Genomic DNA, 23,971 nt, shown 5'->3' on the forward strand with positions numbered 1-23,971 from the left:
GCAAAGTTTCAGAAGATCCTGGGTGTACCAGGAGTTGGATTGTCTGATGGGTTTGGCTTTTCTTTGCTTAAGACGTGCAATGGTGTCTATAGCTTTGGAGATGATGAGGTTGTAGGTGGCTGCGAGGGTGTCCGGATCATTAGTGAATGGATGCTCAAGTTCTGGAACCCGGAGATGTGGGAGTAGCCTTTCCTTGGTGAGTTGCTTGGTGCTCCTAGTACAGGCGGGTGGCAGTGTCCCTTGGGCGGTGGTCGGGACTTTGGCATAGTAGAGATTGAAATGGATGGCTGCGTGATCTAACCAAGGAATGGAGGTGATGCTTACGATTGATAGTGGGCAATTGTGCTGGGCGATCCAATGCAGGGTGCGAGATTCATGTCACCAAGGAGGATGGATATGGTGGATTCCTTGAGGTTGTCACCGAGGATGTACAAGAGTGCTTCTTGAAATTCTGTAGTTGGTCCTGGTGGGCGGCAGGTGACATGGGCAGTGATGGTACAGCTTGGCGAGGGGTTAATTTTGATGAGCATGTAGTCGCAGTTCTGGCCTATGTCTCCTTGAATTCTTCTGATGGGGATGGATTGCTTGGCGATCAGTGCACCTCCCCCTCCTTATTGGGATTTCCGGTCTTGTCTAAAATTTGTGTAACCCTCGGGTAGGGCAAGGGACAGTGCTGGGCCAGAAACTTCGTGAAGCCATGTCTCGCTGACGAATAGTAGGTCGAGGTTGGAGTTACAGAGAAGGTCGTGGATGTCTAAAGCGTGCGCAGGAAGTGATCGCGCATTGATGAGGGCACACTTAAGTATGGTTGATGTGCTCGGGCTATCTGATTTGGGAGTAGGTGCCGAGGACGTGTTGTTTGTGGTGGGATACAAACGGGGGGTACCCTTGGGAGAGCCGGCATGCACAACATGATTAGAAGAGGTAGTGGCACACCTGGGAGGTATATAGTTGGATACTTGGGAAACATCCATGTTTCAAAGTGTCTTTATGGTAGTAAGTTCAAGATATGATTGCATGCACAGCCGAGAAAGCCCTGCCTCCCTTTCTTATTGGAGGAACACTTTGTTTTAACCCATTCGCTTGCACATGTCTGCTTGTGATGTACTGAGTGAACCTAGTGCTGAGAAGATGAGATTTAACCCTGCATAAAACGGTGAAACAGTCCTACTGTAGCACCATGCACACATGCATATTAACAATGTCTCCGCCCTTTAGATTGCAATGGCGAGGGTATCTGACTCTGGGGGGCACAAGCGGCCAATGATGTCAGTGTCTGGGTATTTGATGGGAATGCCTGGAATATGACAGCAATACTGCTATAATGCTCCATATGATGTGAATGCCTGGGTATATCATGCCAATGCATGAAAACTATAGAAGGGAGGACGGCTTTCCCAGATGGATACATATAGGCTGTGTTTTGACCGTGGCTCCATTCTCCAGAAGGCAAGTCCCTGAACGCTCACACCAGAGAGAATACAACCCGCTAGGGTAGAAAGGCCGAAGTCGATCTTGTAAGGATAACATGGTTTAATCTCACACACAGATGAGAGCAACAGCAAAGGACAGCAAAGAACTCTGCTGCTGCTAAAAATGTATTACAAGCAGAATCTTATAAAGAAAAATATTGTCACATATGATACAATACATATGGGAAAAACCTGAGCGGCGGGTTGGTGTGCGCCTATACATGATGCGCCTGCTCCATATAGGCCATTGGTTCCAGCACAATCCGTACATCTTCCGTCACGTGGGTGCTTCAGTGATTATCTTCTTCTCACGTCAAAGGTCAAAGAACAAATTAATTATACTCCTAACATACAGCTACTTTATTACTCATACTGTGCACTTGGCAGGCCTTAAGACGGGCACAAAGGAGGTTCTGGGGCACTCCAAACTTCACAAACACATTTCATGCACTCCCTTCCGCACCATCCTGCTCCAAGGTCTCCACCCTCGTTCTGAACTATAATGTATCCCTCCCAGCACCTCGCAAAACAAATCAAACAATTGTTGCTTCAACGGTGAGCCCTATCTGTCCTCTTTGAACATTTCAAGACTTGTTACTTTGGGGTTGGTGGCCAAAGGGGATCTGGTGCCATGGAATTCCGCGGGCTATAACTCGTGGTCGTCTGGGGATGGACCGGGTCATGCTTTGGCCAGTGTGAGATAACATGCACACCAGGCGCCGGTCTGTGATCACAACCTTGGAGGGCACAACGCTCTCGAGCATCTTTACAACACTGTTAGAACAATGAATTGGCGTTGTGGTGGTTGTGGGTGTGGGCTGTCCTCATGGGAGCTCAGGCATGGCTGGAGATTTCCATCATCTCGCAATTTGTGCCTAGTGCATACAATGCTGTAATCGCCATGCAGTTCATCCCTTCTACCTATGGTTACTAATATTTACGCAAAATAGCAATGCTGCTCATGCCCATCGCTATACTATGTGGGTTGATTACATTTGAATATATTGTAGGGGGGTCCTTTTGTATTGGGGAGTGGTCCTCTCACCATCCTCCTTCACCCCTGGCCCATCATAGTGCTGCAAATTGCAAATGCATCTGGCCTCACTTTAAAGCACCTAGGAGTGGAGTGGGGCTGCCCCCTTCCCAATACTCCCCACACTCAAGCTGTGCAGCTATTGGTGGCCTACATCGCAACCGGACATGGTCAGTATACGCCATTGGCCCTTGGATGTTTTCATTCAGAATTTGCAAATGCAATCCACCAAAGGTAGGCTTGTGGCTAAAATGTATGCTCTCCCATCTGACTTGTATGTTTTATTAAAGAGATGTGTGCCAAGCTAATGGGCTGCTGAAGTATGGAATGGTTCACCTTGTTCGGTCATCTAACATCCAGCATACATAGAGTTTACTGTTCACAACATTGAAGCAACCCATATCAAGGGCAAAATATTGGACTGGGTTGCATCACATAACGGTCACAGGAGGATAGCTCAGCAGCAACGTGCTCTCCTTGGAAGCAAGACGACATGAAGCAACACAGGTTCGATCCCCAGAACTGCGCTTAGAAAGCTCTGGGTATTTAAGCGCATTATAAATACGCAACTAAGACAAAAATAAAAAATAAACAATTATGCAACTAAAAACAAAACAATTCCTGTAACAGCGCCTCGGTGCCTGTGGGCTGTGTGAGCGCTTTAAAAATGCAAATAAATAAATACATAACCTGATCATTCTTATTATCAACACTAGACCATGTATTTGGTCGGACCACTCATTTGTGGAATTTCATATTCACCTTCCTGAAAACTGGAGAGGAAATTGAATACTATAGAAGAAACCTTTAGCAGAAACGACTAGAAAATAAAAGCATGTGAGCTCTCAGTATGTATGAATAAAGTTATGGATTCACTACTGACTCCGATTCTCCATGCACCATTGCCATTTTGTACAGAACTACTATCCTGACTAATGCCCTTGAACTCGTGTCTCCTATGAGGAGAGAAATCATTAGAGACAGTCCTTGCCATGACAATTGGTTTACTCCAGACTTAGAAATTCTCAAAAATAAAAAATGGCAGGCTGAACGTACTTGGCAAACATTGAAAACAGAAGCTCTGAACTATAATGTATCCCTCCCAGCACCTCGCAAAACAAATCAAACAATTGTTGCTTCAACGGTGTGCCTTATCTGTCCTCTTTGAACATTTCAAGACTTGTTACTTTGGGGTTGGTGGCCAAAGGGGATCTGGTGCCATGGAATTCCGCGGGCTATAACTCGTGGTCGTCTGGGGATGGACCGGGTCATGCTTTGGCCAGTGTGAGATAACATGCACACCAGGCGCCGGTCTGTGATCACAACCTTGGAGGGCACAACGCTCTCGAACATCTTTACAACACTGTTAGAACGATTCTCCATGCACCATTGCCATTTTGTACAGAACTACTATCCTGACTAATGCCCTTGAACTCGTGTCTCCTATGAGGAGAGAAATCATTAGAGACAGTCCTTGCCATGACAATTGGTTTACTCCAGACTTAGAAATTCTCAAAAATAAAAAATGGCAGGCTGAACGTACTTGGCAAACATTGAAAACAGAAGCTAATAAAACAACCTTGAAATATTCTGTTAACATTTATACGTTAGCTATTAACGAAACTAAAAAAAAATATATATATATTTCCGCGATCAAATAAAGAATGCAGAGAACAACTGACAAAAACATTTTGACATTCTGAGATGACTGGAAAAGCCTATGGTTCAAGTTCGTCCTTTTTATTTCTCAAATACTGATTGCATAAAGACATAACTGTTTCGGATAAAATTACCATCGCACTGAGAACAAATCAAGAAGGACGTGGCTGCTAGCTCATCCATAAAACTAGTTGATTTGATATTGACACCAAAAATAGCTCTCAGGAAGTAAAATATATGCCGAGTCACCAAGAATGTACATTTCTTCCGACTACAGTGACTGAAATGGACAAGGTTCTAAACAATCTACCACCCACCTCCTGCTTTGGACACGATTTATCTTTCATGCACTGCTATGTATCTGTCGCAATTAAGGAGGTCACATTGACTCCTTTAGTGAAGAAAATAGGTCTTAATCCGAGAGACACAGCCAACCTCAGACCAATCACTAACTCCCATGTTTTACTTAAAGTGATTTATAAGATAGCCGTCATACAACTTCAAGCATATTGCATACTGCCTCTATCCTGCATCCCAATCAATCCCACTTTCACCCTCACCACGGCACTGGGAGTGCCGTGTTGGATTTGCAGTCCAACATGCTGAACATCTTCGACAGATAGAACTCTGGGCTGTTCATTTTGCTCAACCTCTCGGCGGCATTCGACCTCCATGACCATAATCACCTCTTGTCTGTCCTTGCCACTGTAGGACATGTCTCTAAAAATGTTATTCACTGGGTCCAGTCATTTATGAGTAATAGGTCTTCTGTGCAATGGGGTGACGCCACTTCTGCTTCAGCACCCATTTTTCAAGGAGTCCCTCAGGCTGCATTTCTGTCGCTGGCGTTATTCAGTATCTACATTAAGCCACTCTCTGATATTTTTTCAAACATGGGTGTGAAGTTTAGCAACTACGCTGACGACACACCATTGCTGTTTGAGTTGGACGGAAGATACAAGGCAGATGCTGACAAACTGAGCTATATCAAACTATGAAACATTGGATATCATCCCATTGGATTTGCCTAAACAGCTCTGAAACTGAGCTTCTGATATTAGGATCTTCTCAATCTAGGAAAACTCTCTCCTATAACTACTCAAGCTTTACTATTGCGAACTGTTCCATTCCTGCTGCTCTCGATAAAGTGAAAACACTGGGTGGTTTCTTAGAAGCTTCATTGGGTGCAGAGTCTCATGTTAACTACATCACTAACATTTCTCATTATCATCTAAAGCTCCTTAGGCAGATAAGACCTTTCCTCTCGGAACAGAACTGTATCACTCTTGCGCGTGCCAATATACTCCCCAGAATGGACTACTGTAATGCTCTTTTGGGGGGCGGGGGGTGCAAACAAAAGCAGTATCCATAAATTACAAGCCATTCAAAATGATGCTATTGGCAATGCCACAGATTTCCCACAGAAATCTCGAATATCAGAAACAAGAAAGGAACTGTATTGACTCTGTGTAGCGGCACGGGTCCAATTTAAGATAAATATCTTGACCCATAAATGTGTATACAGCGACGCTCCTATTCTCCTTAAGGAAAGGTTGATTAGATATGAACCTAAAATAGATTTAAGCTCTTCCAGCGCCTCCCTTCTTTCATACCTGAGAATAAAATGGGCTAATGGCAATGACAGATCATTTTCAACTCTGGCTCCTAGGGCTTAGAACTCCCTGCCTTTAAATATACGTCAAGAAAGCAGCATGCTTTTATTCCGGAAACATATGAAAACAACCCTGTTTGAATAGCTTCTGTTAGTAGCTTGATCCTTCTTTGTCTTTTGTCTTGTTTTTCAGGGTTTGTCTAGAGTCACTTTGTGTGCGCCCTGATGCCGGTGGGTTTTTGGGGCGTAATAAACAAGTAAATAAATAAATAAATACATAAATAAATACATAAATACATCCAAGGGGAAGTATTGCATTTGCTTTTATTTCTTTTCTGTGGATGTTTAACTTTATTGCCTTTTCTGATGCCTTCTGCTATGTAGCCTAGCCTCCTACACCATTCTGGGTGGTGCGGACTACTGGAGTTCAAGATTAGTATTCCCAGCCGTAGAAGAACTGTGGGGCTGACTGGTTGGATTATTTTTCACACCAAAGTTGTTTGATATGTGTACTTGATGTAAAAAACAAAAATATGCTGCATCAGTGTTTAAATGAAAAGAAAACATGCAAACAGAGATTCAGTACTAGAATGTGTGTTTCATGTTTATTACAACACAGGAGAGAGGCATCAGTCAATCAGATAGTCAGGATTGCAGGCTTTGCCATGGGGTAAAGCCAGCATTAAAAGCAGTCCACCATCATCTCTCCCACAGCTGCCATGTCTTACCACACTCTGCTCCCAAATTGCCCCCAATCATGTGCCCACCCAAGACTTTCTTCCCCTCATGCCCACCCGCCTGGTGCCCTGACACCCACCTCCCTGCCACTCAACCACCCTCCAATCTTCACTTACCTCTTTCTTTCTTCCCTCGGTGGTTGTCCTTCACTGCATCATTCATCTGGGACCTAAAAAGGTAAAAGGGCAGCTCCGTTTCTATGTCCAAGGTGGCCATCTTTACTTTTAAGGACATTCAGTGTGTGTGAACCACTGAAAGCTTTCCTTTAAAAAGGCTCTTAAGATACCAGCTCACATGCCTGGGGTGGTTATATTACAGGTCCTGCGTTAGCAGCCCTGTATTTATGGTTAAGATGCCCAACCCATAGGAAGAGCACATTTTGGGTGGCTTATAACCAACCCCCCTAACCCAAGACGATTCTTCACAAAATTTTGCACAAAAAGTATATGTCCCCGTCAGATTGATTCTCTAAAGTTTGGTGAGGTTTCGTGCAGGGGGGGCAAAGTTTTAGGGGGTTCCCAAAATGTGTGGTTTTTCCCATAGGCGCAATAGAAAAAAGATTTTGCTCACGCCTACAGCCCAAACCGCTGAACGGATTTTCACTAAATTTGTGGCAGGAGCGGCGGCTTGATCCCGAAAGCGTGCTTTTGTAAATTTGGTGTAATTCCCTCCATTCATTTTTTTTTAAACGGCCAAAAAGTAGGTCAAAAGAAATTTTGATATCTGGGTTCAGTCCGCGTACTCACTTCGCTGTGCGGACTGCAGACGGGCCTCCAATTGGCCAAGAAGACAACGTGATGACGCGTCCGCTGATAAGATGGCGAAAAGACTGTTGTGCATCAGATTTTTGGAGACGCCCGTCATGTTGGATTCGCTGTCAGCCGCTGTTGTCCGCGAACATTGCGGAAAATCATATGAAAAAACACAAAACTGCACTTGTCAAACTAATAAAACAATATCTGGAGTGGTGAGGGGTGATGAGGATGGATGGGATATGGCCTTAAAAAGCCCATAAAATTGGTGTTTTTTTTCTCTGATGTCTGCAAACAGTTCGGGGTCAGCCCTGTCATGCTCGCAAACATTTCAGATATTCAGGGGAATCTATACTTATTTGTGCATTACATGGATGGTTAAAATCAGTTTTTGGATGGCTTATAAATTTGGCGCCAGTCAATGAAACTGCATGGCATTTTGGAATTTCATTCATTGACTCTGAATGATTCTGCAAAGTGTGGTGCTGTTTTTCCAAGCAGGAACAAAATTAGAGGGTCCCAAAATAGTTTTAAAGGCTCATAAATGTGGTGCCATTTGACAAATGTACACATTAGTTTGTAAAGTGATTGTACATCTAGATATAAATGTTTTTGGAATGTTTGGTGGGATTTCGACAAGAGGGGGCAAAATTAGAGGGGGGTCTTAAGATTTTTAGATGGCTCATAACTTTGTTGCCGTTAGAGAAATGTGGACAAAAGGTTGTCAGAAAGATTATAGACACAACCTTGAATGTTTGTGCAAAGTCTGAGTGGATTTTGTCAAGTGGGGGCTCATTTATATGACTATTGTATGTACGCACATTTTGACACATGAATAAATAAAACATGGGTGGATTAGCAGCAAACTCATGCAAGGAGCAGTGTCCAGATTGTCCGGGGCATGGCCTAAGGCCATGACCCAGACAATCTGGCTACTGGCCATGTCCACGAGGGACCAGCAATGGGGTTAAAGTGGACATGGCCACCAGGGACCAGCTATGTGGTAACGTTTTTCGAAATTGGGATAGGTTTGAATGGGAAAAACAAATCGGCTTGTGGGTACAGGTTGAAGTGCTGGATGGGATTGTAGCAATATACTACGAGGGTTAGTAAGAATTTGAAAGCATGGTTTTGCAAATATGTCCTGTGTTTTTCAAAAGTGTAAAATGTAAGCTCACAACCCAGTGATATAACATTGGTGTCTGGGCAAAGTGCCTGGCCGTTAGCAAGGAGAAACGTGCACTGTCATTTACTTATTGGGGCATTCGGCATGGCCGAAGCGGTAGGTGTGAATGGGAAAAAATATTCTGCTTGCGTTTACAGCCTGAAGTGGTGGACCAGATGACAACAAACTTGCTCAACGAGCATTAGCAAGGACCTGAAAACATGTTTTTGGAAATATGTCTTGTGTTTTATTTTTTTAAAGTGTAAGAACGTAAGTAAAAAAACTAGTGATATATGTTTGGTGTGTGGGTAGTGGGCCTGACTCTCAGCAAACACAAATGTGTAATCTGATTTGCTTATTAGGGAGTGCGGCATGGTCAAAGCCTATGCCCCATGGATTTGGAGACTGGCCATGGCTGCAAGCCGTGAGCACTGGCCATTGGTTACATGATTAGGGTATAGTGGACACTGAACTAGGATGCAGGGTAGGTACAGTGAATAATAGGTGTTGTTTGGTTTGGCTGTGGTTATGAGGGGGGCTTATGCAGTAGGCAATTGAATGATGATTTCCATCCCCAGCATGGGCTGCTGATAATGACAAACATAAGTATGTGCTGCAAAAAATATGATTCTTAAAGGAGGTTTATAGTTCTTTTATATATATGAAAAGAGCAATTATTAATAAAGTATATACAGCAATGTAAAAACATGAAACATTTGGACTTATAAAAACCTTTCACATTGACCGAAAAAAGGTTGTTAAAGAGATGTTATGGTTATGATGCACCCCACCCTTGGGACTCCTCTCCTCTGGTAGTTAGCCAGTGGTGGCCCCTTCTATTTATGCACTTCTCTCACTGCACAATGCATATGTGTATTTATAGGAGCATTGTGTACACGTGTTGTTGTGTAAGTAAGGGAAAAGTAATAAGTGTTAAAAATATAAAAATTAAAAAGGACAGAAGGGCTGCCCTGTGTGATGGTGTGCACCTGACAACCAGTTCTTTTAATGATCCATGGCCTGGAAAGGTGACTGTGGAAAGAGTGGATAGTTACAAAGGTTCATCGATTATGGTCCTTATTGTATGCTAGAGCAAAGTATTTGGGACAGAAAATTGTTTTTGACCTTTTGTATTTTTCTCTAGTATACAATTGTACATTAGGACTCTGGGAGGGGGAGCCAGCCAATGAGGTGGCTAGGAATGTGGACTTGAACCGCTGGCAAAAGCCTGCATTCGAAGCTGCCTGGTGGCCCCACACCCCACCAACTTACCTTATTTCGGCAGCGACAGCTGCACGCATCGTGCTATAGGAAAGAACATCCTTTTTTTAGCATCCCGGATACCGTTTTGGCAATCCGGGGTGCTAATGGCCTTGATCCCCCATTCCAGGGACTGGAACGGCAGATAACGGCCCGATGCCCTCGTTATCCACCCTTGCTTCGCTTGGGCCGATAACTTGGGCTGCCAGGCCGTTATCCCCTGTTCCAGCCCCTGGAACGGGGGATGAACGCCCCCATATTCTCATTAGCATAACATTAAAAAAAGGTAATGGAAATGTAGGAGAATCTTATTGAGTCTATCTACTTTATTGAGAAATGTAAAGTAGATGGAGTCTATAAGATTATATTTTTTAGTTCTATTTTTTAACTGTGAAAGGTGATACATAAGAAACCTTTTTTTGCAGGAGAGGTCAGAAGGTAAGGGGGGAAGGAAAGGAGGGAGAAAGCAGCAACTACTAATGGTACATTTAGGATAAGGTGCAGTTTTTCTCATGCTCCTTGATTAGAGCTTCAAAAGCACTTCAAAATTGCCCCCTACCCCCGCAGAGTGGTGTGTTGCAGTATATAGAGAGGATTGTTGTCTTTGAAAGATATCTATCATCAGCCTCGTGTTTTGCTTGCAAGGTAGCTGATGGGATAATAAGTAATTCACCTGGTCGTAGTCACCTTGATCTTAAAATCTAGACACTCTATTTCTTATTTTTTCAGTACGGTAAGTAAGAAAGTAGTTTAAGTTTTAGTTGTTATTATTGACAAACTTCCTCCAAATCAATGTCTGTTTTGGCACCTTTAAGTCTTATATGTACCTTAACCATTTCAAACACCTGATCTTGCAAAGCATTTTACAGTGAAACCAAACTGAGATTTTTCCCCAAGAACATTATTAAATTATCTTAATTTGGGCAGACCTGATGTCTATTTCTATCTCCCTTATTTTTTTACTAATAGTAATTATCAAAATGTAATAGCTATTTATAAATTAAATGATTTATCTTGACAACCATCTCCCTATGCCCTAATAGATTGCAAGATTGGCCCCCAATAAAATTCCTAATTGCTTAAAGACTGTCATTCTGTCTTATGGAAGCGTATTGTGACGACGCTTCACACATAACCAATAGATCTCACCCCACATATCATTCAATCTATTCAGTATATGCCTTGAATCAGATATAAGAATGAAAGATTAATGTCATAAGGTGTCCATAAATAGTCAATATATAGTTTAACAGTGGTTCAGTAAATGGTCCAATTGAGCTTAAAATCAGACAACCCAAGGGCAACAGACAAACATTTCACTTTTAGGGATTCAGATTCATAGCCATTTAATATGAAAGTCGGATCACCTGTCGACATCTTGCAAGAACTCAAATTAATCCACTGTCTAATAGTGTCCTTGATCTAAAGCGTTTCACTTCATAGCAACTTGGTCGACTTTGTCATTTCGTTTTCAACACTGTTATCCCGCTTTAAGGATGTCAATGCGTAGACTTGTTTTATTTATTTATTTACATTTTTGATAACACGCCAGCTCGCCCGGAGGCCTCAGATGGTCACAGATTGGTGTGATTCTTCTAACCCAGTGTGACGAAATGAATATTGCTCTGCAGGTGTACCGGGTGAGTAGTGGCTACAAAGTGCCTACTCAGCCCCACACTACTACTAAACTAGCAGTGGACCCAGTCATGAAGGTGAATCATTCACAGCCGCACACGTCTACCTCCATTGCTCTTTTGGTAACGTGGGCCGAGGGCAGGCTATACTCTTCAGGATGGGTGTGAGCTGGTGTAAATGCAACACACACAACAATATTACAGTGGCACCAAAATAAAATGAAAATGTCCAACCAGGTTCTATAAAAATAGGAACTTTACTAAAAAATAAACATTGCAATAAAGCAATTACAAACGCTATAGATCTCCCCGTCCCCCATACACTGCAAAGGAAACACAGAAAATGCAAACTTTGCATCATAGCTGAAGGCAAACTATTTAAGTGTCTGTTTATTAATCTCTAAGGCCCTTTTTGGCAGACCTGGGGACCTAACCACTGCATATAGCTTTTATGGGTGGTATTTGGAGCTCGACAGTGTCGAGCCAGGTACCTTCTCCCATTTCAGCAGTCGAGATAGTTGAAATGGTTCAGTGGCAGGTTGTTGTTGAGGCCTCTTTGAGAACAGGTCCTCTGTGGCTCGAGTCGGCGTTCGAGATGGGCAGTGTGGATGGTTTCCAACAGGTCGAGTCAGCCGTCAGAGATGAATGAATCAATTGATTCTAGTGGGTGGAGATCGCTCTTGAGTCAGGTCAGGACGATGCTTTTATTGGATTGAGTCAGTGCTCTAGATGTAACCAGTCAGGTGCTTCCATAGTGTCGACCTGGTGGTCGAGTCATGGCAGCGATGCACGTCACTGGGTCAAGTCAGCATTGCGACAGCTTGAAGAAGCAGATAACTGGTTTGAAGTACTTAGCATGCCAAGAGCAGCACTGCGGAACCTGCATACATTTTCGCAGGGGCGTTGCTAGGGGGGGGGGGGCTAAGGGGGCTATAGCCCCTGATCTTTTGGTTGTAGCCCCGGATAGAATCTCAGGAGCTACAGCCAAAAGACTAGCTAGCCCCCAGTCCCAACAGTACCGACATCAGCTTAGCCCCGGGTCTTTTCCAGACCTAGCAACTCCCCTGCATTTTCGTCCTATTTGGATGTGTTTTATGCACTGAACCCATCATCTTCTTTTAGGAACATTTTGTAATTTTCTTATGATGTTTACTTATGGGAACATTTTGTTTTGAGTTTTCTTTTACACCTCAGTAAACTCCTTAGGCGTTAACATATTATTACATGCACATTATTTTTCTTTTTAGAAGCGAGATGTGTCTCTGGAAGTTTATATTGCTGTGACAGTCTTCAGTTAGTAATAAGAACGTTCTTTTTGGGTGTAAAGGCCTTGTAAATATTTTTATGACATTATGGCCAGGAATGAATAAGGAGATCAGTGTCATTTCTTAAGTCCCAAACTTTGCAGACAGGGGCCTGTAAACTTGTGCACTTCTGTGCACGCAGCCCCCCTCCCAGGCGATTTCAATGTGATTTTGACAAGGGTGTAAATGTTACATGGAAATCGGGGCAGACCAGGATGTGCATTGCCGTAGACATTAACGTACATTTCGATAGAATCTGCCTGCTTGAGGTATGTGCAAAACGCTTGCGGATTGCACAGGAATCCATAGGAGAGCTCTGCCGGCATCGAAATCCGATGCCGCCGAAATGGTCGGATCGTAAGTTCTGACCTGTGCCACCACTTCACTTGATACATACAAGACAATGTCATAAAGGGGCTGATTCGTAGAATTGTTTGCGCAGAAAAACGTGGATTTGTGCGCCATTCTGCCCGCAAATCCCTGTTTAAGAAATGGGGATTTGGGGGCAGAATGGCACACAAATCCCCGTTTTTCGGCACAAATAATTCCATGAATCAGCCCCTATGAGTCCGGCGGTAGCCATGCAGGTAAAAACGGCACGGCTGCCCCCAGAGTCATTTTTTTTCTGGCATCCGGCAATGGGGACTTACCGGGGCATTACGGCCCCGGCGCTCCCAGTAATTGCCAATTGCGCCGGAAAATATTACTCCCCATTCCTATTTGAGTCCCATTGGACTCAATGGGAATGGGGAAGACGGATGCACAGCACCATTCATGAATGGTTCTGGTGCTACCGACAAGGTCTGCCACCTGAAAATGAATAATCTAAAAGCCACCTGATGGAGAGCATTGATGTATAATCTGCCTTAACTTTAAATTACACAGTGTGGTCGGGTCGGAATGCAGACCCTATTAATAGAGGATGGGAAGCCCTCTCATACTCGTGTGTGAGGACTTCCAGTGTGGAAACCAGACACAGGTCTATCGCAGAGGGGGTAGATGGCAGCTGGAAAGGTCCCAGTTTCCATCCCCTCTTTAAATGCCTACACTTGTGTGGGCAGTAGCACTACCAAGCACCCCATACCTGCCTCGCATAATGTTGGCCGTGTCTTATTCTTTTGTTGTATAACATCTACTGCTACAAGTATGCACAGTGCTGAAATAACCAACACACTACAGAACAGAGACAGAGACACAGCCTTGAGCCGCAGTGCCACCGAGCCGAACACCTGTGAAGCCTTCACATTATGAGACCCTCAACAATGCAAGCTTGCGGAGCCAGGCCGCAGGACAGCTCATGAAAATGCCGGCTTACGAACTGTCGCGGTAGGACATTACGTGCACTGGAATTACTGTTACAAAGAGAAGGGTATGGGATTAGACCACCCTTTTATGAATTGCACTGTTTGTAGCATCTCCCGGGTTGGGCAGAGCAGGGAAGATTGTCCTGGGGAACCAGCAATGGACAGCCACTTGGGGCAAAAGGAAGATGTAAAGAAGGACAGGAAACAGGAAGTTGTAGGTTGTTCTGGTGAAGTCAGAGGAGGAGGAAGAGGCGGCAGACCAGGAGACCAGAAGGAGGAAGGACAGTGGAAAGGAGGGTGGTGGCGATTTGCAGAGCACGTGAGGTATTGGCTGGTTAGAGAAAGTGATGCTGTATTGTAACTGTGCGTGTAAGCTGAGTGACCTGGGGACTGGCAGTAGGCTAACTGAGGGGAAGGTACGGTGGAGTAGAGGTAATGTGGAGAGGAGATAGAAGTCAAAGTAGCGTGGAGAGGGGATAGTAGTAGTGGTGCAGAGGGAGGAGAAGTGGGAATAGTGTGGAGAGGGAAGAGTATTCGTGGTGGAGTGGCGAAAGGAGAGTAGAGGGCAGAGCAGTGGTACGGTTGTAGGAGGGAGAGTAGGAAAAAGTAAGATTAGCGAGCGAGCGCGATGCATCGGAGGGACAGAAGAGAAAGTAACAGGGAGAGAGAGAAGAGATGGTGGGTCGAGTTGGAGCGCAGAGAGTACGAGGGGGGCAGGAGAGGGGCAGAAGTACCTGGGGCAACGAATGACAGGGCGACAGAGGAAAGGGCTAAGTGAGGCTGTAGTGTCTGCAAGGCACCGCCACAATCCCTAGAACTAACCCAGGTAGTAGAGTAGGCCACACCCAGGAGGTCCCTGAGGGATTGAAATAGATAAGGCCTTTGAGGACGTGCTAACCTGGGGAGCGGTGACACCTGGGCTAGGGTGGGAGTGACGCACCAGCTCTAGACGAGAGAGCGGGACAGCCCTTAATCATATAAACGAAAAACCCTTGAACTGTCTTGGGGGGGCCGGTGGGGTGTTATTGAGGCCATCTGTGACAGGAGCTTCGCATGTCATTTGGATGTATTTCTGTTTACAGTAACTGCTTCCCAGTCCTCCGCTGACCCCCGTGCACTGCATTTTCCCGACCTTACCAGTATTTATCATATTATGCTTCCAGTCCGCGATTCTTGTCATTATCTTTATGATAGCGAAGTGCCCCGGGGCTGAATCAGCAGCGCTGTGTGGGCCTAATAAGCTCTCTTAAATACATTTAGAAAAACAAATCCGGCCGTAAAGCAGCAGCCCCAGCTGAGGCCGAAAAGGAAAAATAAACTCAAACATGAGCAAATGCGCTGCTTCAGGCCTTTCACGTTTAATTACATTAATCAGCAAGGTCTGCAACCCAAGACCCTCTAATTCCCGCAGAAATGCCTTCCTGGTCGCCATGCCGGGAAGGGGAAGGCAGAAGGAAACGGGTGATTGGGGTCTGTACATTGAGGCTTGTGGACTGGCTCTATAAATTGGGGCTTGTGCACTGGGCCTGTGCATTGAGGCATGTGGACTGCTCTGTGCATTGGGGCTTGTGCACTGGGCCTGTGCATTGAGGCATGTGGACTGGCTCTGTGCACTGAGGTCTGTGGACTGGGTCTGTGCATGGGGGCTTGTGCACTGGGTCTGTGCATTGGGGCCTGTGGAATGGGTCTGCGCATTGGGGCTTGTGCACTGGGTCTGTGCATTGGGGCCTGTGCACTGGGTCTGTGCATAGAGGCCTGTGGACTGGGTCTGTGCATGGGGGCTTGTGCACTGGATCTCTGCATTGGGGCCTGTGCACTGGGTCTGTGCAATGGGGCCTGTGCACTGGCTCTGTGCATTGGGGCTTGTGCACTGGGCCTGTGCATTGAGGCATGTGGAGTGGCTCTGTGCACTGAGGCCTGTGGACTGGGTCTGTGCATGGGGGCTAGTGCACTGGGTCTGTGCATTGAGGCATGTGGACTGGATCTCTGCATTGGGGCCTGTGCACTGGGTCTGTGCATTGGGGCCTGTGCACTGGGTCTGTGCATTGAGGCCTGTGGACTAGGTCTGTGCATAGAGGCTTGTGCACTAGGTCTGTGCATTCCAGCCTGTGGACTTGGTCTGTGCATTGGGGCTATGCATTGGTGTATATGCTGCCATCAATGCAGAAGGAAATTGGTGATTGCGGTCTGTGTATTGAGGTCTGTGCACACAGTCTGTGCATTGGGACTTGTGTACTCAGTCTGTGCATTTGGATTATGCATTGGTGTACATACTGCCATCCCTGAAGAAGGAAACAGGTGATTGTAGTCTGTGCATTGCGGCCTGTGGGCTGGGTGTGTTCATTGGGACTATGCATTGGTGTACATGCTGCCATCAGTGCAGAAGGATATGTGTGATTGGGCTTTGTGCATTGAGGTATTTGCATTGGGTCTGTGCATTGGTTCTTGTGCACTTTGGCTGTGCATCAGGACCTGTGAATTGGGGAACATGCTGCCATGCCCGCTTCCTAGTGCTGGGTGACTTCAACCATTGGCTGGGACATGCTGATGACCATACTGCATCGGAATTAGCTCAATCTTTTACCAATTTGGGCTTTAATCAGATGGTTCAAGTTCCAACTCATGATCTAGGTAATACCCTAGATTGGGTATCTGGTATCAATGCACCTTATCATGACGTGTGGGTAGCTATTTGCACTTGGTCAGACCATGCCTTTGTTCATTTTTCCATCACAGTACCCTACGTCACCAAAGCCAAGTAGCACTATGCCCAAACTATTTCATATCGAAATAGTAAATCCCTGACTCAGGAAAGAATTGAAGCCTTGACACGGATGTCACTTGCATCATAGCCAAGAAAATCAAATCCACTTTGGACTTGGTGGTTAACTCCCTTGCACCTCTCAAAAGAAAGAAAGAAATCTGCAAAGCCTAAAATAACTAATTCATGGTTCTCCCCTGAACTTCAAACCCTCAAAGCACTTTGACGTCATACCAATGATACATAAAGTGCTATATAAATGCAAAATAACATAACATAACAAAGCAGCCTCCCTCAAGATATTTTATGTCTGGAAAACAAATCAATCCCAGTTAGCATTACTAAATGATAAAAAAGCATCCAATACCTACAACACAGCTATAATTGAAGCTATGAACTCTTACCATAATGTTAGAATCTCTCAGGCATCCTCCAATTCTAGAGAATTATTCAAAATCCTAAAAGAACAGGAGGTTACACCAGAACCCATAGCCACTACGATCACTAAAGACGATAACTTGTGTCTTGACATCCAGAATGCCATGGCAAACAAACTAGAAGGAATCCGGGAAGGCATAGCTACTAAAAAGAGTGCTTCTGACACCAGTGGTACTCGTAGAGACACCATTAAATTCTCCAGGAACAAGGATATTCCCATTTTTCACTAAACATAAAGCCACCAATTGCACAGGAGACCCTTGTGCTTCTACCATCATTAAAGCCTGCACTCCCTCACTGGTGCATGCCATCTGCAAATTTGTCAACTCCTCTTTCTCCAATGGTGTTGTTCCAGACGAGATGAAGCAAGCCTGGGTAACACCCCTCTTAAAAAAGCCCAACTTGGATCAGAGTGTGCCTACTAACTACAGGCTAATAACTAATACCCCCTTTCTGTTAATATTGGATAAATAGCCCAACATCTCAACTTGCACCCCATCCTTAACCCTTTTGAATTGGGTTTCAGACAAGGTTTCGGTACCGAGACCTCCTTATTGGACCTTAAATCACAACTCTTAAAGAGATTGGACAACCAGCAGATCTCGCTACTTATCTCTTTAGACCAATCCGAGGCATTCGACTTGGTCGATCACTCCATTCTGGCTGACAGGCTCATGACTGTAGCTAACTGTTCCCAGGCCGCTACCAAATGGCTGCTCTCCTTTCTTTCCAATAGAATGAGTAGGGTGTGTGCTAACAAGGCGATGGCGCCTGCCATTTCGGGTTCTCTTTGGAGTTCCGCAAGGAGCTAGCCGATCACCCTGTATTTATAACATCTTCATGGCTCTGTTCTTTGCCTATCTTACTCAGGATACTTTTTTCCAACTCTGCAGAAGACACACAATGTGCCATCCCACTCACTGGACAGCATGACCAGAATGAAATTGAACTTAACTGTATATTTTCAAAACAATCTTGCACTCAACTGGGGAAAACCGAACTCATGGTTGTGGGCTCTGAGGGCATCATAGCCAAAATTGATCCAGCTTATAAGCACTTTCAGTTAGGGGACGTTCAAATCCCCACCCTCCCTAAAGTAAAAATCTTGGGAGTGGTTCTGGACCAGTCGCTTAATAAGAAGCCCTATCTGGCCTGCAGAGTTGCATCCACCTCCTACTACATTAAACTACTGGCTCATCTGAGACCTTTCATCTCCAAACAGAACTCTGAGTCAATAGCAGGAGCCATTATAGGTGCTAAATTAGACTACTGCTGCAGTTTGTTGGTAGGATCTAGCAAATCCACCATTAGCCGACTTCAGGTAGTCCAGAATTGAGTGATAAGAGTCGTAGCTGGTCTCTCATATCGGTCCCATGTGACCGAAGCGCGACGAGCATTGCATTGGCTTCCTGTGAAGGCTTGTATCTCCTTCAGACTTCTGGTTATCACCTTTAAATGCCGTATGGGAACTATGCCCCCATATTTACAAAGGCATATTGTGGAAAAACCTTGTCATAGAAACGTGCGCTCCAAGAACCAGAATCTCATTTATCAGCCCAGATCTAAAACTAAGAAAGCCCAATCGGGCAACGTTATCTTTGCGGCCCCTAGTCTCTGGAATAACCTTCCAACCCATCTGAGATGCTCATTGTCCCTGAGCATGTTCAAGAAGAGACTAAAAACCTTCCTTTTTAACTAACATTTCCTCTCTGCCTCTCTTCATTCTGTCTCCCTGGCTCTCCTAAGACAGCTTGTGTCTGTTCTATGGTATGTTCTTTTCTGTCCACGCCCTCACACCCACGGGTTATAGCTGTGCAGTACAAATGCAATGAAGTAAAGTAAAGAAGAAAACGGGTGAGTGTGTTCCGTGCATTGTGGCCTGTCGGCTCAGTGTGTGCATTGGGGTACCGCACACCATTGCTGCAGAAGAACACGGGTGATTGTGGTCTGTGCATTGCCGCCTGTGGGCTGGGTGTGTTCATTGGGACTATGCATTGGTGTACATGCTGCCTTCCCTGAAGATGGAAACAGGTGATTGTGGTCTGTGCATTGCAGCCTGTGGACTGGGGCGTCTACATTGGGGCTTGTGCACTGGGTCTGTGTATTGGAAATATGCATTGGTGTAAATGTGGCCATCACTGCAGAAGGATATGGGTGATTGGGCTTTGTGCATTGAGGTATGTGCATTGGGTCTGTGCATTGGGGCTTGTGCACTGTGTCTGTGTATTGGGACCTGTGCATTGGGGTACATGCTGTGTTTGCTACAGAAGGAAACAGGTCATTGCGGTCTGTGCATTGAGGCCTGTGGACTGGGTCTCTGCATTGACGGTTGGGCACTGGGTCTGTGCATTGAGACTTGTGCATCGGGGTACATGCTCCCATTGCTGCAGAAGGAAACGGGTCATTGTGGTCTGTGCATTGTTTCCTGTGGACTGGGTCTGTGCATTGAGGCTTGTGCACTGGGTCTGTGCATTAGGACCTGTGGATTGGGGTACATGCTGCCATTGTTGCAAAAGGAAATGGGTGATTGCGCTCTGTGCATTACAGCCTGTGGACTGGGTCTGCGCATTGGGACTATGCATTGGTGTACATGCTGCCATCAATGCAGAAGGAAACGGGTCATTGCGGTCTGTGCATTGTGGCCTGTGGACTGGGTCGGTGCATTGCGGCATGTGGACTGGGTCTGTGCATTGGGGCTTGTGCACTGGGTCTGTGCATTGGGGCTATGCATTGGTGTACATGCTGCCATCACTGCAGAAGGAAACGGGTCATTGCGGTCTGTGCATTGTGGCCTGTGGACTGGGTCGGTGCATTGCGGCATGTGGACTGGGTCTGTGCATTGGGGCTTGTGCACTGGTTCTGTGCATTGGGACTATGCATTGGTGTACATGCTGCCATCAATGCAGAAGGAAACGGGTCATTTCGGTCTGTGCATTGTGGCCTGTGGACTGGGTCGGTGCATTGCGGCATGTGGACTGGGTCTGTGCATTGGGGCTTGTGCACTGGGTCTGTGCATTGGGACTATGCATTGGTGTACATGCTGCCATCACTGCAGAAGGAAACGGGTCATTGCGGTCTGTGCATTGTGGCCTGTGGACTGGGGAGTCTACATTGGGGCTTGTGCACTGGATCTGTGTATTGGAAATATGCATTGGTGTAAATGTTGCCATCACTGCAGAAGGATATGGGTGATTGGGCTTTGTGCATTGAGGTATGTGCATTGGGTCTATGCATTGGGGCTTGTGCACTGTGTCTGTGTATTGGGACCTGTGCATTGGGGTACATGCTGTGTTTGCTACAGAAGGAAACAGGTCATTGCGGTCTGTGCATTGAGGCCTGTGGACTGGGTCTCTGCATTGACGGTTGGGCACTGGGTCTGTGCATTGAGACATGTGCATCGGGGTACATGCTCCCATTGCTGCAGAAGGAAACGGGTCATTGTGGTCTGTGCATTGTTTCCTGTGGACTGGGTCTGTGCATTGAGGCTTGTGCACTGGGTCTGTGCATTAGGACCTGTGCACTGGGGTACATGCTGTCATTGTTGCAAAAGGAAATGGGTGATTGCGCTCTGTGCATTACAGCCTGTGGACTGGGTCTGTGCATTGGGACTATGCATTGGTGTACATGCTGCCATCAATGCAGAAGGAAACGGGTCATTGCGGTCTGTGCATTGTGGCCTGTGGACTGGGTCGGTGCATTGCGGCATGTGGACTGGGTCTGTGCATTGGGGCTTGTGCATTGGGTCTGTGCATTGGGACTATGCATTGGTGTACATGCTGCCATCACTGCAGAAGGAAACGGGTCATAGCGGTCTGTGCATTGTGGCCTGTGGACTGGGTCGGTGCATTGCGGCATGTGGACTGGGTCTGTGCAATGGGGCTTGTGCACTGGGTCTGTGCATTGGGACTATGCATTGGTGTACATGCTGCCATCACTGCAGAAGGAAACGGGTCATTGCGGTCTGTGCATTGTGGCCTGTGGACTGGGTCAGTGCAATGGGGCTTGTGCACTGGGTGTGGGCATTGGGACCTGTGCATTGGGGTACATGTTGCCACCACTTCGGCCTTTGGCGAGAAAGCACTTATTGGAAGGAATAAAAGAAAACGAATTGCAATACGTTTCCGAAGCTCATCTTTGTTAATATCCCAGATGTTAACTAGAGTGCGAAGCAAATCCTTTGTTACGAGTTAAGTGGATTATTTTGCAGGACCAGTGCCAGTGATAACTACCTATCACCGCTGGTGATATTACTGAAAATCAACCCAATTATAGCTTTACCAACGCTCCAGTGGGAACGTTCGTGATATTGCAGTAATGGCGCCCCCATACCTGTAATGACGCGGGTGCTAGTACAGGCGGTATTTAGCAAATGCCGCCTGTTGTAGTGTTACCACCAAACTCGCAACGAGACCGCCTGTGTTTGAGGCACAGCGTGTGATGCTTTCATGGCTCTTTGCTTTTAAGGAAGCTGTGTCGGTGTCATGCACTGCCTTGAGTTCTTCCACGTGCTTCAAAAGACACAACCGGAACTTCTTTCAAGCAGAAGTCATGTGGCGTTGGAGACCCCGGCCCTGCGAGCTCGGGATTCTGGAACCACCTGAAATCTGTCCCGAGGATGCAGACAGACCACCTGAAATTATTGATGACTACTCACTTTCAGCAAGCCTTCCATCCATGAGCGAATGGTCTAGCTTAGGGTCCAGAAAATATCCGGGGCTACTCTAATGCCAGGACAGTCGGGACCCGGGCGACTAACTAGCCTTTTGGTTATAGCTCCTGAGATTATATCCGAGGCTACATTCACCAAAAGACCAGGGGCTATAGCCCCCTCAGACCTCCCCTAGCAACGCCTGAATTACCTATACACCAGAGCAGAAACATGAAGGAAGACTTCCATCATCTCCTCCTTCTACTACTACACACAAAGTGTAATGGTGCTTTACGAAAATTGTCCTGCTTATCCCAGCTCCTCCCCTTATTTCCAGTTTGGCTATTAGATGGTGCTGTTAGCGCTTTCTATAAGCCAAAACGATTGTTACGGGAATAACATTCAGCAGAGATATGGAATGTGAGGACGGACTGGCCCTCATTATGAGTCATCCGGTAAAATGCTGGCCCTTCCGTTGTTATGCCAATGCCGTTACCGGCAAACCAATCAGTGGAATCACTGGCGTATTCCAGGTCCATGGGTGCACGCTAACCTCCTCGCAAGAAACGGTACTATTGTCGTGCCAAAATTCCAGCAAACATCTGCCTGAAACACCGATAGAGGCACCCAGACTGGCGTAATCACTGTTGCCGGTAATTCCAAAGCCGGAATTCCAGACACCGGAAACAGCATCATTGCTGGAACGGGAAGCTCACCGGTGGCCATTTTGAAAAACACAATCCATTTAAAATCAATCACTTCCTGCTGCCATCCACCCAATACAACACTGCAGACATGCCAGGGAGTACCACAACCAGGCTGCCAGAGGTCCTGCTCCGCAAGCCGCCCTCACGGAGCCAGAACTCACTGACCTGACTAATAATGCAGTGCAGCATGCCGATGCACTATTTGGGGCTGCAAACCGCTGCACCAGCCAAAGGCGGAAGACAGCCATATGGCTTGAGGTGGCAGAAAAGGTCACTTCAGTGGGGCCCGTCCCACTCACACCCCTTGACTACCACAAGCAGTGGGACGACCTGCGGCTGCGGGCGAGGAACATCCTGGACACCCATAGAAGGGAATGGTGGCCCTGCAAACCCCTGATGCCCTGGGAGGAGATGTGCTGCTCCATACTGCACATGGAGTGCATGGAGAGAATTGGGGCTGCAGAGGCTGGAGTCAGGCCACAAGGCGATGTTGGTGAGTACGACAAACCGAATGTAATGCCAATCATGTGTCCAAATAAATGTATCCCTGGCTGAGAAACAAACATGGCCAAGGGAATGGGTCAGACACAAGTCAGTCACAGCAAATCGGCTAATCTCGCCCACACATGGCAGCAGTTGTGGGCAGAGGTATCCATGCACAAGCACTGTAGTCAACATGCACTGCCCCGGACATGGACACAAGATGAGCGCCCATGTGTGCCAAGGGAGTACATAACATAACAGGAAGCATAGTCCCAATGCAGACACAACAAGAAGCCACTGTGGCAGACCAACAGTCGATATGCACTCTCACCATCCACATGTAGAAGCACGCATCACAGCAAACCAACCACTCAAACAGCATCACAGGAGCAGTACACACACAATCTAGCATCAGTGTAATGCATGCCCATAGACATGTCTTACTGAAGACTAATTACATGCTCATCTCACCCCAACAGGCACATCCTCTGACAACGACAGAGCTGGTACCTCATCTGGCCGGGCAAGTGCAGGCGGGAAGGCTGCACCAACCCCAACAACTGCAGCCCAGCCAACTCCTGTGGCCCACCCAACTGCTGTGGCCAGCCAACTCCTGTAGCCCAGCAACTCCCACCTGTGGTTACGGCTGCACAGCCCCAACCACCACTGCTAGCGGCCAAACAGACGGCACACATCTCCAGTGGACCCACTGTCCCTCATGTGCGCCACATGCCATCAATGCCAAACCAGTCACCGTCCTAACCCGGCAGGTATGGCGAGGTGGTGGAGGAGGAATATGAGGATGAATCAGATGAGCACACTCCCTACGCAACAAAATCGTTCAGCCCGGCCACCCTGCACAGCCCCCCTCCACCACCCATGCCCAACATCCGGGATATGGATACACAGATCCGTGGCATGGAGGAATGGCACAGGCAAATGGCCATGATGATACAGCAGCAGCTGAACAAGTCTCACCTCATGAGGGAGTGCATGCAAGC

Source organism: Ambystoma mexicanum, chromosome 5q, assembly GCF_040938575.1.
Source record: "Ambystoma mexicanum isolate Mex_15411 chromosome 5q, UKY_AmexF1_1, whole genome shotgun sequence".
NCBI lineage: Eukaryota > Metazoa > Chordata > Amphibia > Caudata > Ambystomatidae > Ambystoma > Ambystoma mexicanum.